General features: G+C 46.2%; 1 long non-coding RNA gene across 1 annotated transcript; it reads right to left on the bottom strand.

Moving 5' to 3' along the window:
• Positions 1 to 13,709: 13,709 nt before the first annotated feature.
• Positions 13,710 to 18,404, bottom strand: LOC125551236. The gene is made up of 3 exons (XR_007302312.1): positions 17,725 to 18,404; positions 15,283 to 17,616; positions 13,710 to 15,202 (listed from the first exon to the last, which is right to left on the bottom strand). It is a non-coding gene; the product is annotated as an uncharacterized LOC125551236 (long non-coding RNA).
• Positions 18,405 to 19,099: the final 695 nt, after the last annotated feature.

Raw genomic sequence — 19,099 nt, 5'->3', positions numbered from 1 at the left:
AGAGATAAAAGATGTTGGGATATCCACCTCCCGGAGTCCTCGGAGGGCGAAGAGTGCCACTGCCCCGTCCCTTCCTAGGTGGCATGGGGGCTCTCCATTCCGTTCGATCTGCTCGGACAGTGCATGCTCGGGTGTTCCGCCTCAGCAGTCCATGACGGGTGGACCGCGGGTGCTACCGGGGCCACCGACAAAGGTGATTTCGACCGCGCGTGTGAGAGCCTCTTCTTGCGGTGCTCCACGTGCGATGGCCTGCCCGGACCCGCCTGTCGGCGTCCCTCGCCTTGTGTGGGCTGGTCCAGTCGCGATATGCAGGGTATGCGCCGTGCCCGCCTGGGTCAGCTCATGCGCAGGCCCCGCTGTCAGTAGTGCGGGGCCTGCTCAGTGGTTCGTTGTTGGTGTTGGCCTGTTTCATTCAGCATACCGAGTGATGCGCGGGGCGCCTGGCGTGCATGTGCACCTCACAACCCAGATAGGCTTGTGCACCGCGTCACTCACCTGAGCTGGTTCGGGTACGATTAGGGGTGTGTGTTGCTGTTTTGCTCACAATTCTACGCCTATTTCGTTCGGCCGACCCAGGCACCTATGAGCGCCCAATGCGATTCTGCCTTGTCGGGTTGTTTCGTTTGTGCAGCCCAAGTAGGTGCTCACGCCGCATCGCTCGCGTGAGTTTTCTCGAGGTGCGGTTAGGGGTGTGTCGACTTGGGAGGTTTCATGGGCATGTCAGACTTTTCCTTAGGTCGGTTGTGTTTTCCTATAAATTGGCTATTTTAAGCTGCACATTGGATGTAGTGCACAATGGCCTTCCTCTTGTGCCTGCTGTCGCCGAGCGCGAACTCATGTTGGACATTCTCCGGCGTAGATGCGCTACCTGGGCGTCGAATAGGTCATCGCCATGGAGGTCGGTGAGGGCTGCGTGTAGCGCAATGCTTGGGGTATGGGCTGGAGGCCTCATGGTGAGGTTGTCTGCCAGCTTCATGACGCCAGAGAGGAAACCAGAAATGTATCCATGTCTCACCATCCGCAAGGACGATGGCTGTTTCAGCTGCTTCGCTAGCGATAACTCGTGCAACTCCTGCCGCGGCCAACCCGAGCGAACGGACTACCATGGCAGCAAAAACGCCCTTTGCAGGGCCATTTATGGGCGACGTCTAAACCCCTGCCATTTTTTGCTGCCATGCCACATAAAGTGGATCTTGTCACTCCGCCTTCCGAGCACCCAGATCTCTTCGACAATGACGATGAAAATCCATGTAATTCGAAACATCCTTTAGGGGGTGGAAGGAAATTCTTGGCTCCGTTTGTTCTTTGTTGTTGTTTAAGCCCCTTTGTCTCTCCGACTCTCCCGTCGGTTTCTCTTTTTTTTCTTTCATGACTTTTCTGTGCATGTCCTTTGCTCGTCATGCCGTGTCATGGAGCAATGTGAATTTTGTCGAGCGCGTGACAGATGAAGGAAAAGGCGTGCAGCCAACCCCACAAGGAAGATGTGTGCTAAAACATGAACAGGGTGGGGAAAACACGCTCAATCGATGCGGTCAATGTCCTGCAATGGTGTACGATGTTGTTGCTTTATAAAATGTTGTGGTTGATGTTGCCCTTCTTAGTATAATGTTAATCATCGGGGCCTTACTCAAGCCAATTGCATAACTTGGAAAGAGTTGTTTATATATCTTTGCATAACTTGGTAAGAGTTGCTTATATATCTGTTGCGTGGGTTGTTCATGTGTGCTAGTGTAAATAGGGATATCACTCCCATCCACATGAACCCCTCGCGCAAGGCACAACATTGTCTGGCACGAGCGCATACTTTTGACCAGTGAATTGGACCGACATTAGCTTTAATCACAGGTCCCAAACGTCAACTCAGTAGTCACGTACACAGACACAGAAGGATCTAATGGCCCCCACCAACTTGCTAGTCGGTGCGTGATCGAGTGTCATGCCCAACCTTACCCAGTTGAGTTTCAAACGTGGTACAATGCAATAAAAGCAAAACTAGCCAAGTCAACCAGATCATCCACGGGAACCATCTTCGGCCAACAACCACTACTAGATAAATGGCTAGCCACAACTTCAGTTGGTGGCATGCCATTTCTAATCAACACCACTACCATTTTCTTCAAATAGTGGCGACGTTGACATATTTGGTACGTCAGCTTTATTAGACTGGTGATGGCGTTGCCTTTTTTAACACATCACAAATTGTGGGCCCAACTATACTAACTAGCTGGAAGATAGTGGTGGCGCGCATTGGTAATTAGTCTACTGCTGTCGTGCTAACTTTTGTTACACCAATTTTTTTTACCAAGTGTTTAAATATTTAATGATTATATTAATCAAAAAACATGTTATTATTATTATTAAAGTAATAATATCATTTTGTAAATGGTGAACACTTCATATTATATTTTAGTCTTTATTACTTTTAGTCTTTTTTATCATTTTGGGTCTTTTATTATTTTGATTATTTTATTTTTTTAATAGCAGGTATCATTTAGAGTCTTTTATTATTTTAAGTCTTTTATTATATTGAGTTTTTTTATTACTTTTAGTATTTTAGGATTTTTTTATTTGGGTTGTACTTAGTTATGACGTGACTTTTTAGGATCATGCCAGCACTGGCCCATCTCAGTCAACTCCCATGCCCTCTTAGTAAAAGACCTAGAAGCCGCCCCTATCTCATTTTTGGTTTAACATTCAAGCCTTGCTATGGGCGCACTTTCCCATATCAAGACTTAGGGCTACTACCATGATTGGCAATTTCGTTTGTCCTTAAACAAACAAAGAAATATAAGGATCTTCAAGATGAAATGGGCTCGGGCGGGGTCTTACCTGCAAGCCTTGCGACAGAACACCTACTGCTTGCTGAAAAACAGAGCGGATCGCTCCGAGGTACGCGTCCACGAAGCTCAGAGCATTAAACTCTTGATCAGAAAAGGTTGGGTTCCTTATGGAGACCTTTCACCGACGGTGGTTCACGGTGCTCTCGACCTTGCTGTTAGTGGTCAAGGAGGCACACGAGTCCTCAGATTGAGGGACTGTTTTTGAAAGCTCATGACAGTAGGAAAGGCTCATACTGACTTTTCATATATATGAGTCCGGGGGGTAGATTTTTACAAAGCAACAGGCACTCTCGTATGTACCCATTTTTCATGCCCTAACACGGGAGCACTCCAATACAGGCAACAGAGATGAGGGTTACCAAAGCATCAGTACCACACTAAGGGGGATCCCACATAAAGGTGTTTACAGAACTTGATATAAAATTTCCCATTGAGGGTTTAACCCTATGGATCAATAAGCCAAAGTTTGTCCTAAATCTTTGCCTCCAGGAGTCGAACGAGGGCTTTATCCCTCTAAAGATCTTGCCGTTGCGTTCTTTCAGATACTCCAGGCCGACATCATGAATATCTCCATGTACATTGGACGTGTCCACCGAAGTTTTCCAGAGTGGACAATGTTTAGCTAGCTGCCCTCAATCATCCAGTCCATCCCAATCTCTTCCCAACATTGTCTACTGAACGGACAAGTAAAGAACAAGTGTTCCACTGTCTCCTTATCTCCACTTGTGCAAAGCCTACAGCTCACATCTCCCTCAATGTTATAGTGTCTCCTTGCCAACATGTTTCTGGTGTTTATTCTGTCTGCCAACAATAGCCACGCGAGCACTTTAATTTTCAACGTGCACTTAGACTTCCATACCCAAGAAAAAGCCGCATCAGCAATCACATATCTGAAATAGTGTTTGTAGAAATGTGCCGAGGAATATTTTGGCCCCCATACACACATCCAGATATCGCGGCTAGCTATGCGTTTGGCACTGTCGTCGCCGATATCATCTGAAGATCTCGCACCTCCTCCCTTGCGTGTACAGAGAGTGGGAGGTGGAAACCGCTCCCGAGCTCCGCCATGGATAGAAAATTTGACACTGGGGCATCTTCAACTTTTGTAAATGAGAAGGCTCGGGGTGCGATTCCGCAAAGATTTGATCACACCAGAGGTCCTTCCAGAATAGGACCGACGTCTCATCGCCAACGGTCACCTTAGTGACCCCTTTATACACTTCGGTTAGCTTCATGATGTCTCACCACCAGAACGATCCGCAGGGGGGTGAGGCATGGGGTATTTTGTCGCCGTAGTAGGCTGACCAGACCAGCTCGACCCAAGGCGTATCATGGTTGTTGTAAAAGTTGTGCAGATATTTCAATAGTAGAGCCATGTTCTGTATTTGAGTTAATTACACGATAGTACCACATTTGGGGCGGTGGTGGCGGATTGATACCACTTTTCGCAATTTTTACATGTCAGTACCATGTTTGAGGCTGTCTGTTACACAATAGTCTAAACCGTGTATTGACGGTGCATCTGACCGTTAGGGCCCGCCTGTCAGGTGCTGATGTGGCACATTCTTTTCCAAAAAAGACCCTTACCTCTTATTTAATTACGCATCCATCCCTGGTTTGCTAAAAAGGGCCCTGCCAGGATTTTTTTTAAAAGAAATACTCAACGCGTGCCCAGCGCGATGCCAGGATTCTTGAAGGGCCCTTGGCCGATCTTTATTAGAAGGAAAGAAGAAGTACAACGCGGTTAGCAGTCTAGGCGAACTAGAACTGGAAACCAGAGTCTGACGAATCCCACAATACAATGATTACAACACGGTACAAATGCCAATGACTCGCTAGGGACCAAGGTCCGCTATGCAGCCTGCTGAGCGCCATACTGCTATGTCTTCCCGTATCAAGTCCAGTACTCTATCAGCACTGCTTGCCACTTGATCAAAAACTCTGGAGTTCCTCTCTTTCCACAGCCTCCAGTGCAATAGAATTGTAATAGTGTCGAAGTTTCTGCGCATTGGCTTGGGAATGCCTGTTCTTGCGCGCAGCCACCAGTCCTCCGTGCAGCCGTCAGAGTCACCCGGTATAGCAAAATGTGCCCCAATCAAAGACCTGAACAGACACCAGAGGTGCTGGGTGAAACGGCAGTGAACGAATAGGTGTGTACAATCCTCCGACGCTAACAGGCGGAGGGGGCAAGATGTGTTTGCAGGCCAGCCTCTTCGTTCTAGATTATCAGCCGTCAGACACTTGCCATGGACGACCAACCACATAAAGAATTTGCATCGTGGTGGTGCTTTGGATCTCCAGATTGGCTTGTTGCAAGCAAAACGAATATTGGGCATGAACATCATCTTGTACGCACTGCCGACCGAGAACTCTTGCCCCTTAGTAAGCTTCCAGCGAGCCTGATCCCTCACACCTGGCGTTAGACTTGTAGCGGAGGTTAGATCCCAAATTGATAGATACTGCGCTAGGGCTTGCACCGAGATTCCGCCCGAGATATCCCTGATCCAAGATCGATTATGAAGAGCCTCCCGGACTGAGCAGCCTGAGTCTTTGACAAAAGAGAACAACGTTGGAGCTGTTGCTGCAATAGAACTACCTCCCGGGAGCCAGTTATCGGTCCAGAACCTTGCAGACGCCCCATCACTGAGTAAGATCGCAGAGGCCGCATTGAACATTGCTGAAACTGCCTTCTCTGTGGTGTCAGGCAGAGAATGCCACGGCCTGGGATGTTCGTCCCATTTCATCCATGGCCATCTGCATCGCAGAGCCCAACCGAACCACCTGAGATTAAGTACCCCTAGCCCCCCACAGTCCTTGGGTGCACATGTTGGAAATATGCCCTAGAGGCAATAATAAAAGCATTATTATTATATTTCCTTGTTCATGATAATTGTCTTTATTCATGCTATAATTGTGTTATCCGGAAATCGTAATACATGTGTGAATAATAGACACCAACATGTCCCTAGTAAGCCTCTAGTTGACTAGCTCGTTGATCAACAGATAGTCATGGTTTCCTGACTATGGACATTGGATGTCATTGATACCGAGATCACATCATTAGGAGAATGATGCAATGGACAAGACCCAATCCTAAACATAGCACAAGATCGTATAGTTCGTTTGCTAGAGTTTTCCAATGTCAAGTATCTTTTCCTTAGACCATGAGATCGTGTAACTCCCGGATACCGTAGGAGTGCTTTGGGTGTACCAAACGTCACAACGTAACTGGGTGACTATAAAGGTATACTACGGGTATCTCCGAAAGTGACTGTTGGGTTGACACGGATCAAGACTGGGATTTGTCACTCCATATGACGGAGAGGTATCACTGGGCCCACTTGGTAATGCATCATCATAATGATCTCAAAGTGACCAAGTGTCTGGTCACGGGATCATGCATTACGGTACGAGTAAAGTGACTTGCCGGTAACAAGATTGAACGAGGTATTGGGATACCGACGATCGGATCTCGGGCAAGTAACATACCGATTGACGAAGGGAATTGTATGCGGGATTGATTGAATCCTCGACATCATGGTTCATCCGATGAGATCATCGAGGAGCATGTGGGAGCCAACATGGGTATCCATATCCCGCTGTTGGTTATTGGCCGGAGAGTCGTCTCGGTCATGTCTACATGTCTCCCGAACCCGTAGGGTCTACACACTTAAGGTTCGGTGATGCTAGGGTTGTAGGGATATGTATATGCAGTAACCCGAATGTTGTTCGGAGTCCCGGATGAGATCCCGGACATCACAAGGAGTTCCGGAATGGTCCGGAGGTAAAGAATTATATATAGGAAGTGCTATTTCGGGCATCGGGACAAGTTTCGGGGTCACCGGTATTGTGCTGTACATGAGCTGTAGGGGTGTGCGCCTTGGCCTGTATGGGCCAAGGGCACCAGCCCCAAGAGGCCCATGCGCCAAGAGATCAAGAAAGGAAGAGTCCTAAAGGGGGAAGGCACCTCCTAGGTGCCTTGGGGAGGAGGGATTCCTCCCTTGGCCGCCGCCCCCCTAGGAGATTGCATCTCCTAGGGCCGGCGCCCCCCCTAGGCTCCCTATATATAGTGGGGGAAGGAGGGCCTCTCACCCCACGCCTTTGGTGCCTCCCTCTCCCTCTCCAACACATCCTCCTCCTCCATAGTGCTTGGCGAAGCCCTGCCGGAGTACTAGCTCCATTCACCACCACGCCGTCGTGCTGCTGCTGGAGCCCAATCTTCCTCAACCTCTCTTCCCCTTGCTGGATCAAGAAGGAGGAGACGTCACGCTGACCGTACGTGTGTTGAACGTGGAGGTGCCGTCCGTTCGGCGCTAGGATCTCCGGTGATTTGGATCACGTCGAGTACGACTTCCTCATCCCCGTTCTTTGAACGCTTCCGCGCGTGATCTACAAAGGTATGTAGATGCAATCCGATCACTCGTTGCTAGATGAACTCCTAGATGGATCTTGGTGAAACCGTAGGAAATTATTTTGTTTTCTGCAACGTTCCCCAACAGCACACCTGAGCCCACGGTAGCAAGCAGTGTCCTCCACTTATAGCCTCCTCTCCCTTCCAAATGAAACCACGACATCTCCTATTGATTATTTTGATGGCCTAGACTGGGAGAGGCAGAACTATCATGAAATGGATCGGGAGAGCCATTAGCACCAAATTAACCAGTGTAAGTCTACCCGCAGCTGGCAGTAACTTCGGCTTCCAGCCCTTCATCTTGCTGGAAAACTTGTCCACAAGTGGCATGATGTCCTGTTTCCTCAACCTGAATACAGAGAGCGGCAGCCCGAGGTATGTGATTGGGAAAGTTTTCCGTTGACACTGGAAGAACTCTGCCACCATGGAGCTCACTTCCTCCTCACATCGAATGCAGGTAGTCGAGCTCTTCTGCAGGTTGATATGCAACCCTGAGGCTTTGCCAAAAAGTTGAAGAATTTCCGAAATCACCCGCAGATCCGTGATTTGTGGCTTGAAGAAGATGACTGCATCGTCAGCAAAAATGGACGCACTTGGGATGCCACTGTCCAGCCCCAAGTCAGAAAGCAATCTCTTCTGGACTGCCCATTGAAGCATGCCGTGAAGAGCATCCATGGCCAGGATAAACAGCGCTGGAGACAGCGAATCGCCCTGACGAACACCATGACCCAGGGTGAAAGGATCGCTGAGTTCCCCATTGATAATAACGGGAGAGGATGAGGAGCTCAACAGGACACAGATCCATGAGCACCACCTATCCCCAAAACCCCTGGCTTTGAGGGTCTCCAGCAAAAAACCCCAGGATAGAGTATCAAAGGCTTTGGAAATATCAATCTTCATGAGGACCGCCTGTTGCTTCTTCGTGTGAAGGGCCCTTGCCGTGTTCCGCACGAATTTAAAATTCTCATGTATACTCCGTTTGCAGACAAAAGCGCTTTGTGCTTGGGATATTAAGGAAGGCAGTAGGGGGGCCAGCCTGGTAGCCAAAGCCTTGGCAAAGATTTTCCCAGTTCCATGTATCAAGTTGATCGGCCTGAAGTTGCCAAGCTGCATTGGGTCCTCATTCTTGGGAAGCAAGGTAATTATGGAAGAGTTAAGTGCCCCGAACGAGTAAAACCAGCCTTCATGGAGAGCTTGCATTAGTAGCATGAAGTCTTTCGCAATAATCTGCCAATAGCTTTGAAAAAACAGGCCGGAGAACCCATCTGGTCCCGGAGCACGGTCGGCTGGCATGTCCTGGATAACCTTCTTGATCTCATCTTCAGTGAACGGTACCTCCAACCCGTGCGCCCACTCCGGAGATAACTGGCGCAAGTTCAGCTCATCCCATCGGAGTGAGCAACCTGGAGAGGAGGAGCAGCCCATTCTGGACCTGAAGAACTCCAGCGCCAGGCTCAACTTCTCCTCCATGCTGGTGACAGTGCACTCCCCATCTTTCAGAAACGGGATAAGACGCCTCCTCCGCCGCCCATTGGCCTTCATGTGAAAATATTTGGAATTAGCATCCCCCTCCTTTAAGTCTCTGACTCGAGCACGTTGACGTAATCTGACCCGTTCCAGAGATGCTATAGCAAGACACTTCCCTTTCAAGAACCCCTTTAGTCTTCTTTCCTCCGCCGACAGGACCCTCACCTCTTGTGCCGTGTCGAGGCGCAGAATCACCTCATTGGCAATCTGAAACTGGATCGCCATCTCGCTCTGCTTCTTTTGGCCCCAACTACGAAGTGCTTTGGCTGTCCTCTGCAGCTTGATACCGAAAATCTTAGCGGGATCCGAACTGGCCACTTCTCCCTCCCACGCCTGCCTCACCGTGTCATGAAATCCAGGCAGCTTGCACCAAAAGTTCTCAAAATGGAACCGGTGCGCTCTTGGCCGGCCCTCTGCACAAGTTAGCAGAAGCGGACAATGGTCAGACACATTAGAGCTCAATGGCAGGAGATCACTGATTGGGTAGACCTCCTCCCATGCGTTGTTGAAGAGCACCCGATCGAGCCTAGCCATGACCGAGTGCTCTTGCTCGTTGCTCCACGTGTATTTCCTACCCACCAGCGGCATATCATGCAGGCCCAGACTGTTAATAGTATGCCTAAACTTATTAATGATCCGACGGCTCCCTCTTCCTGTGCTGCGTTTCTCCACATTTCTGACAAGGTTGAAGTCCCCGTTGACTATCCAGGGGAGATGAATTTGTTGCCCAATAAGCTCAATTTCCTGCAGGAACCTCACCTTGTCCTCCAAAGCTTGCGGCCCATACACAGAGGTGCACACCCATTCCTTGCCATTCTCAAGAGAAGTGATGTTGCTTGTGATTGAGAATTCTCCTTTGTTTATCACCGAAACCCGCAGCAAATCCGATTTCCATGCCACAAGAATGCCCCCCTGGTGCCCACGGCTGGCAAATACTCAAAGCCATCGAAGCCCGGCCCCAAGGTCTGGCCAACCACCGACACGTCCACCACTTCCAATTTAGATTCTTGCAAACAAACAAGCGAAACATTGCAGGATTGCAGGAACATCCTAATGGACGCTCGCCGTGCGGGATTATTAAGTCCCCTCACATTCCATACCAAGATGCCTACAGACATGATGCAAGTAGTAGAGACCCGAAAAACAGCAACAACCCCCCCACTAGGCGCCACACGGCTCGACGGACTCTGGTATCGCGAGACCCGCAAACCCCTCCATTGCAGGCTCGTCAAAGTCAGCCCATTCAGGATCGAAGAGAGCCGTTACAGCTCTGATGTGGTGCGGGGCTAGTGGCTTGTCGAACAGCTTCAGATACGCCTCGAGTGCGTCCTGTGACAGATGCTCTTCCGGCTTGATCACACCCATGCGGCGGAGCAGCACCGTTTGAGCACGTTGTACCGGACCGATGTTCTTGCCATCATTCATCTTGCTGATTCTGGCACTCCTGCGTGGCGTGAAGCCTGGAGGCAGCGGCTTCCTGCGTCTTGCCGGGGCAGAGGCCGCTGGTCGAGGACCCAGGATGGAAGGGGCTGGAGTGAAGGCCAGACCCTCCCTCAAGGAATCAACAGCTGACTTGGGCCCGAAAGACACACATCCAAGTGAAGAGGGAGCCATTGGAGGCAGTAGCTGATGTGGCTTCAGAGGCACCGCCGTGGGCGTACACCCCGGGCTGCCGTCGTCTTCTTCATCTCCAGCATGCACTTCCTCCCCAGCATGCGCGGGGGGTACCAGAATCAGGGGCAAGAGCTGCCCGCTCCCGTCCTCTTCTCTGGCGGCCTGGGACTCCGGCATGGCCACCACCTGAAGCGCCGGCGGGCTACCGGCCACGCACGTCAAAGGGCTGAAAGAGAGCCAACGGGGTGATGGAGCACACCGCGCCCCGATCGGTCCCTGCTCCGGCGTGCATAAAAGTGCCACGGCACCCACGACAGTAGAGCCAGCAGATCGTGAGCGGTGTGGCGTCAGGGAGCGCCAGGGGGAGCCAGCGCCCCGAAAGAGTCTAAGCTGCCCGGCGAGAGGAGAGTCACATTGGGCCGCCGAACCCACCGCCGTGGATGCCTGCGATGACTGGGGTCCTGGAGATGCGGTGGTCACCATGGGCGTGTCCACCAGCGCTGCCGAGCCCACCGCTGTAGACGCTGCCGATCCCCCGGCAGCCATCTCCACGGTCGTCGGAGAGGGAGCGGCCGCAGGGGAAGGCCTTGAGGAGTTGAGATATGGGTGAGGAATGCCCCCAGCCGGGGCGAGAAGCCCGCGAACCCGGTGGCCACCCCACTCTCCGGCCATCCCCAAGCCACCTGGGCCTCCAAAGGGGTGACCACCGGAGCATGGAGTGTTACCCCGGCCTGTACCGTCAATCCTGCCCCTGATGCAGTCTTGAGAGTAGTCGTGCCGCCTGGTGAGGTCTTCATCTTCGTCTGGCTCAGATTTGGGGTTGAACTGCATATACGGAACAGTGCGGCCCACCACATCCAACACATGAATGGTCAGAGGGTGAACCAGTGTGCGCCGCTCCACCGGAGGCGCCGGAGCCACAGGCCACTCCGGATCCACTGTGTTCGGCAGGCCAGCAGGCTCCGGGATCTCGAGCTCGTAGATCTTGGGAATGCCCGAAGGGTTCTTCATCCAGGCAGTCGAGCGCCGGCGCAGCGGATCTTGCCGCTACTTTTGAAAACCCTGTCGCAGTCGTCGGAGGAAGCAAAGTGCAGGAAGAAATCCGCAGGGTGGGTCACCTCCGCCCGCACATGGCTACGCTCCACCCCGCAGATCTGGCCGAGCGCCAGGACCAGAGCCTCCGGCGAGACCGCCGGCCTCCTGCCCTGCACCGAGGCGAGCCGGGCGTGAACGGCCTGGGAGAGGCTCCTCCAACAAAGCAGAAGAGACAGGCGCCGCGTGGCAAGGAACGCTATCTGGCCGCCGGGGCTCGGAGCGAGACCCCGACGGGTGTGGCTGTGGGTGGGCAATGTCACGGCCGCGGGAAGGGCGGGCGGCGGCGGCAGGAGGAGCGTGGAAGCGAGACGACCGTTGCGAAGCCATTCCGAGTTTCTTGCGATGCCAGGATTCGAACTACCGACGGCGGGTTCGCGGCGCAACGTCGCTACCATTGAGCCACAGCATCTTTCGTGTTGACGTGCACGCGTACACCATTTTATAGTTCGAGCCATTTCGTTTTTTTCCTGTACTTGTTTCTATTCCTGTTTTTTTTTTGCGTGTCTCTTTTATCTTTTCTCAGATGGGTATTCTTCAGGCCGTATGCAGTGTGCGTATCATATATCGAAAAAGTTATACACACATATATATATACATTGTGTATATTAATGTATGTGTTGGATGAACATTTTTATAGTACAGAAAAAGGTCATCATATATTTAAATGTTCATCTTATATTTCAATAAGATCATTGTATATTAAAATGTGATACACTTTTGTAATATATGATGCAATGAACATATTTTTAGTTATATGATGTGATGATCGTCTTTTAATATAATATAACCTTTTTCAGTATCGTATAACATTTAATAAGAAAATTTTAATATACACATCTTTTTAATATACGATGAACTTTTTGTAAATAGGGAAACACAAACAAACATATATGTTCACATATTTTTCTTAATATACGGTGTACATTTTTTTATATATGTTGAACAATTTTCTTAATATACAATGAATTTTTTCGTAATTTATGTTGAACATTTTCTTAATACAGGCTGAGTTTTTTTATTTCATTTCTAAATTTATTATGGTAACTTGTTTAATACATGTTATCAACTTTTTAATAATAGTGTGTTTACAAAAATATAATCAATATATGAGTAAGTAAAAAAACTGTGTGTTGGGCATATAATTTTTGTAATAGTTGCGTATTTGAATACTACCTCCATTTCAGTTTACAAGTCCTACGCGTATACCTAGGTTGCCAATTTTATCACCTTAATATAAACTATATAACACAAAAATTATATCGTTTGAAAATAAAATATCTGAAGTTTATATTGGTATATTTTTTGTAATATATGACTTGTATTAAATTGGTCAAATTGATGACCTAGGGATACACGCACGCTCTGTAAACTGAGAGAGAAGTAGTAGTATAATGAGGTGACACAATAATTGTGCATGCTTGTGGTCCTAGCGAAGACACATAAAATTTGGGCCGTGCATGTAATAGTATCTTCTAAAAAAAGTCCACTTAATAATAGTAATATGTAATCGGACAAAAATGTGTTAATATTATAATTAAAAAAAGAAAAATGTGTAATTAACGGCACGTAGTCGCGATGGGCCCAACAGCCGGCCCAGCGTGTCCACGCTGGTATAAAAGTAAGCTCGCATGTGATCTAACAGATGCTGTCAGGCGGCCTGGTGGTTTGCTCGCGTCGTGTCTGTATGCCGGGTCGCAGGTTCGAAACCTGCTGTGCGCTGTTTTACCTTTACTAGCACAAAGGGCCCGTCCGTTGCACCGGGTATAAAATAAATAAATGCTTAAACAGTTGAAAATACCACTTAAACTTCAAAAATAATCAAAAAACTATAGCAGAACAAACAATTTTGGTTAATTTTTTTCCAAACAATTAGTATTTCCAGTTTGTAAATTCCATAACTTTCTTATTCACAAAACAAATCCCATAACTTTCTCAAGAAACTAAATAAGTAAAAGTACATGTTCTTACTTGATGTTTCAAGTTGCATGGCCTCTGTACCATTGGTTATTTGGCACATGGCAAGTTTGAACAACTTTTGTAGTCGGAGTACAGTAGTGGTCAAAAGTATTGGGATAAGATTCATGAGCAAATTTGGTAAATGGTTTCAGTTTAAATGGTTAAAAAACAAGTGCAATTAGATATCATCGTTTCATGTCAAACATATAGGAGAAAAAAATCAATTTGTGCTCACTAACCTGACTTTTTCAGTATAACATCTGGTCTCACCCTAACTTTGGTTGTACATACCATTAGAAATATGATGGGTATCACCCCCAACAACAGTGCCCTTTTTCCATTGTTCAACAATTATCTCAAAAGAAAAGAGAACACACCACTAACTTCTCAATGTGCATCATGACTCAGTAAAGTTATACCACTAACAGTTGAAAAAATACCACTTAAACTTCAAAAATAATCAAAAAACTATAGCAGAACAAACAATTTTGGTTAATTTTTTTCCAAACAATTAGTATTTCCAGTTTGTAAATTCCATAGCTTTCTTATTCACAAAACAAATCCCATAACTTTCTCAAGAAACTAAATAAGTAAAAGTACATGTTCTTACTTGATGTTTCAAGTTGCATGGCCTCTGTACCATTGGTTATTTGGCACATGGCAAGTTTGAACAACTTTTGTAGTCGGAGTACAGTAGTGGTCAAAAGTATTGGGATAAGATTCATGAGCAAATTTGGTAAATGGTTTCAGTTTAAATGGTTAAAAAACAAGTGCAATTAGATATCATCGTTTCATGTCAAACATATAGGAGAAAAAAATCAATTTGTGCTCACTAACCTGACTTTTTCAGTATAACATCTGGTCTCACCCTAACTTTGGTTGTACATACCATTAGAAATATGATGGGTATCACCCCCAACAACAGTGCCCTTTTTCCATTGTTCAACAATTATCTCAGTGGTCAAAAGTATTGGGATAAGATTCATGAGCAAATTTGGTAAATGGTTTCAGTTTAAATGGTTAAAAAACAAGTGCAATTAGATATCATCGTTTCATGTCAAACATATAGGAGAAAAAAATCAATTTGTGCTCACTAACCTGACTTTTTCAGTATAACATCTGGTCTCACCCTAACTTTGGTTGTACATACCATTAGAAATATGATGGGTATCACCCCCAACAACAGTGCCCTTTTTCCATTGTTCAACAATTATCTCAGTGGTCAAAAGTATTGGGATAAGATTCATGAGCAAATTTGGTAAATGGTTTCAGTTTAAATGGTTAAAAAACAAGTGCAATTAGATATCATCGTTTCATGTCAAACATATAGGAGAAAAAAATCAATTTGTGCTCACTAACCTGACTTTTTCAGTATAACATCTGGTCTCACCCTAACTTTGGTTGTACATACCATTAGAAATATGATGGGTATCACCCCCAACAACAGTGCCCTTTTTCCATTGTTCAACAATTATCTCAAAAGAAAAGAGAACACACCACTAACTTCTCAATGTGCATCATGACTCAGTAAAGCTTCCAGTGCATGAACATACTTCCTCCTTTTCTTTTTTATATAGAACATATGGCCGTGTGTTGCACTGGGAGAAAAATATTGGCGTTGTCACTCATTTACAAACCCACTTCGTGTGCCACACTATTTCTTCTAGCCAACTTTGACACTGCGGGATATTTCTTCTGTTCAACTTTGACAAACTTCACAGCTAGCAACAATGTGGAAGTAATGTTTTTGTCGTCATGCCTACAACATTTTGACAAAAAAGGAAATATAAAAATAGCTACATTCAAGAACAGAGGGAAAACTTTGTCAAACTTGCAAACCTTGTGTTACTTTTCTTGCTTTTAGCAAGTGAATGTTACTTGTGTGTAGATGATATCTGAAAAGCTCCTAGAGAAAGATGGAAAATGTTAACTATACTGAGTTAACTATATATAATACAAAACGTATGCAAGGATACACTTTTCTATACATCAACTTACAGAGGATATATTCTGTTTATTCAGCTAAACTTGTAAAGTCACACATTTACAAGCTGCATCTAGTTCTCCTCCAAAAGAAAAGAAAATAAACATGAAAATATTAAATATTAAATCCCGAGATCTCAATCATGAAATCATTGGAAGCAATGTGATTCACAAGAGAGGCCTTTGGGTTCACCCTGCTGCAATTTATGCATCAGCGATTGTTAGAGAATCAAGTGCTATTATACCTCGAGATAATGTATTATGTGGTCGCCAAGCTTGACGTCAATCCAGGGAGTTCAGTTCCAAATAATTCCAAACAGGTTAACCACCCTAGAGATACTGTGGAAATCCTCCCCCAGCAGCGATTTGAGTGTTCAGGTTCACATAGTTATGGACTACTTGCGAGTAAAAATAAACTTTAAAGCTGATATAGTATCATGACAACCTGAATAACAACATCTGGATGTGAAATTGCACTTAAAACTTGCTGCGTTTATTGTTGGTTTTGGAAGCAAAATAATCTATGGTGGTAAAGAAGAGCCTAGAGGATGGTTCTCCAGCTCTTTGCTTTCAGAAGTTTTGGAAGCTGTTCGATACGTGTGCAGAAGTGAATGTGCCACTTCAGTTGTGCATAAACGCTCCATCATATGAGCTTCAACAACACAACCGCCACATTAAATCAGTCATCATTTACATCTAGAACCGAATTTGTCAGCTTCAGTCTTGCAAAAAACATGACACATAATCAGGGTTGATGATTTGGGGTATTCTCTTCACCGGGAAAAATGTGCGTGTGTCTACAGAGGAACGACAATGGCAGCAGGCTAACATCATCTATAATGTGGGTCGCCTGTGTAGACGCTGAGAAATACAAAAAATAAATATTGTAAAATTAAAAACCATCTAAGCGTCCTCCCTGTGTCAGTCAGAAATAAGAAACTGGAACCATTGGTAATAAGAAGTCAACCTAAATTTTACAACTCAACAAATTAAGTCTGTTTAGATGTGCCCTAGTTATCGCGTGTCTAATTGACTCAATCAATCTAGAAAGAAAAGAAAAAGAAAACAAAAGAAAATGCTTGCACGAATCTTAGCATAAAATCAATGGCATAGGACTTAGATTAGATGTACAATACTTAGAGCACATCTAGATGTGCTTTTTTTGCGGGATACATCTAGATTTTTTTTTGCAGGATACATCTAGATGTGCTTTAGCAAAACTGTAAAAATAATAGATTTGAAATTCAATGCAAAATAGAGAGATGTATTAAGAAACATAGGTATTTTCCAAGTTACTTATGTTCACATTTAGCACACCCTTTATATCAATTTTTTTTGCAAAAAAGCACACCCTCTAATAGGCACTTCTTTTTAGACTCATATTAAGAAGCACATGCATTCACAACCTTGGGATCAGGCTTGGGGTTATAAGAGAACAGACATTATTTGACAGTTCAGTAAAACTAAAATGATGCTCTCGGCCAATAGCTGCATGCATATAAATCAGTTTGAAGTGTAAAAAAAATCAGATGGGTTTGCCTTTTAAATAACTCATACAGGTATGCATGCCATGAATGTTTTTATAAACAAGCTTATTTTGTCTACAACAAATACTACTTGAAACTTTAATGAGGTAAAATAAGGGCAGAACAAAACGAACTCCTTAACTAATATATCTACCAAAAGTGGCCAAAGAAATCCTAAGTCCTAAATAGGCTCACTTTAAGATTGTGCTGAACTACTCCTATTCCATGAATAAGCACTTGAGAAGAGATAATTGTTTAATTATGGCATAAGAAACTCGGGACTCATCGAGTCAAAGCAAGAAATAACCTTGATCAGATTTGAACCATTGCTTTAGTATGACGAGAGCAAGTAGCCACAAAGCACCATGTGCACGCGATTAAAACCTTTCTCGGATCGGCTCCTTCAGCACAAAGCACCATGTACTGACCGGCGATGGGTGTGACCTTCTGTGGCGGAACTTCTCCTCAGCAGTTCATATAGGCGAATTTTTGTGGACTGATTCTGCAGTATTTTTATCTGCTTTGCCCAGTTAAATAGTCCAGATACTCCACTCCAACTACTATCAAGATACCAGTCATGGTCAAAAGAGAACTGCCGTCTTGCACTCCAATATGGTGGTATGGGCAGATTCTGAATTCTAGTGTCGTTGGCAACCAAACTCACCTACAGTCACATGGCACATCGATTTGTCGGATATCCTTTTTATGTAACCAACTAATCAACCCGAAACACCAAAAGCAAAATATCAAACTGTAAAACGCTCTGCCTCACCTGCGTGTATTTCTTGACGGCCGAAGATCATCTCTGGCATGCAGGCGCCCACCTCCTGGTGGATCTCGACGGGTGTGCTGTCTCCGTTGTTATTCGATGTTGCAATGGAGGGCTAAGTACCGTTGATGTGGATCTCATCGGTTTGGGGATAGTGTGCTGCTGCTGGAAGTCCGAGAGCTCGGCGGCCGCGGCCGTCGCCTCCGCGGAGTCTTCTACGACCCATCGCACCATAGTTTCCCCTTCTCCTCCTTCCCCTCTCATCCCACGGCGAGTTTGCTTGTGCCGGCTCTGGCTGCGGCGATGCTGCTAGCTTTGTGGCAGAACGGCGATGTGAAAGGCGGCCGGGGTGGGTGCACGGGCGGGTATAGCCAACGGTGACGAATCCATCTCGAGCTACCACACGCAGGGAAGAAATCGCTCGAAGGAGCCTCAGGCGCAAAGAGGGCTACGGTGTTGTGGCCGAGAGATTGTGCCAGCCGTTGCGGCATCAGGTAGGTTCCGTGGAGTAACGGGCAAGGTTCTTCACTCTCGCGAGGAGGAGGGGTAAGGAGCCGATTTTTTCACTGTATATAGGCTCCGTGTCGTGACCGAGGAGGAAGACGATGACCCAGGACGTGAGAGATGAGGATTGGTGTGCACTGAGGTTTCCTTTCTTTTCGTGAGTTCTGTTCCGATTTCTTTCCAAACGTGCGTGGGAAGCGGCCAAATTAACATAAGTAAAGCGAGAGTCGGGCATGTTTTTTTGGCTGCAAACGGGGTAGCGCACGTATATGTTTTTAATTCAAATTGAAAGCGTAAATTCATATGAAGAAAGCGTATTGTGACGGTGAACCCACGGTGTCAATTCGTACTTTATTATTAAAAAAATAAAATTAGGGAGAGATTTTATATATTTATATATTTGTCCAGTTTGATGGAAACTTTCAAACAAGTCCTAAAGAAAAAAAATGTCTCCCACAGGATCCTTTTTTTCGTGCAAAAATAATGGGCCTTTATGTGATTACATATAAAGTAAAGGGGTTTTCTGCAAAAGAACAGGCCACGTCAACACCAGACAAAGCAGGCCCCAACAGTCAGATACACCGTCAATACACTATTAGATATGGTTTAGACTATTTTGTAACAGATAGCCTCAAACATGGTACTGACATGTAAAAATTACGAAAAGTGGTATCAATCTGTCACCACCGCCCCAAATATGGTACTATCGTGTAATTTACTCTCTGTATTTTGATATCCAACACACCTAAGCCGCCATGTTTTTTGGGTGACACACAAGATACCACACTGCAAGTGAGTTGCGTGTTTCATCATTCTCGTTTTTCTTACGCTATAGGTATCTCCTCTAATTTTATCAAGATGTTCAATCAATTTC

Source organism: Triticum urartu, chromosome 4 (genome assembly GCF_003073215.2).
Source record: "Triticum urartu cultivar G1812 chromosome 4, Tu2.1, whole genome shotgun sequence".
In the NCBI taxonomy this organism is placed as follows: domain Eukaryota; kingdom Viridiplantae; phylum Streptophyta; class Magnoliopsida; order Poales; family Poaceae; genus Triticum; species Triticum urartu.
The sequence above is the reverse complement of the archived record's forward strand: the minus strand, read 5'-3'. Positions and strand labels throughout refer to the sequence as shown.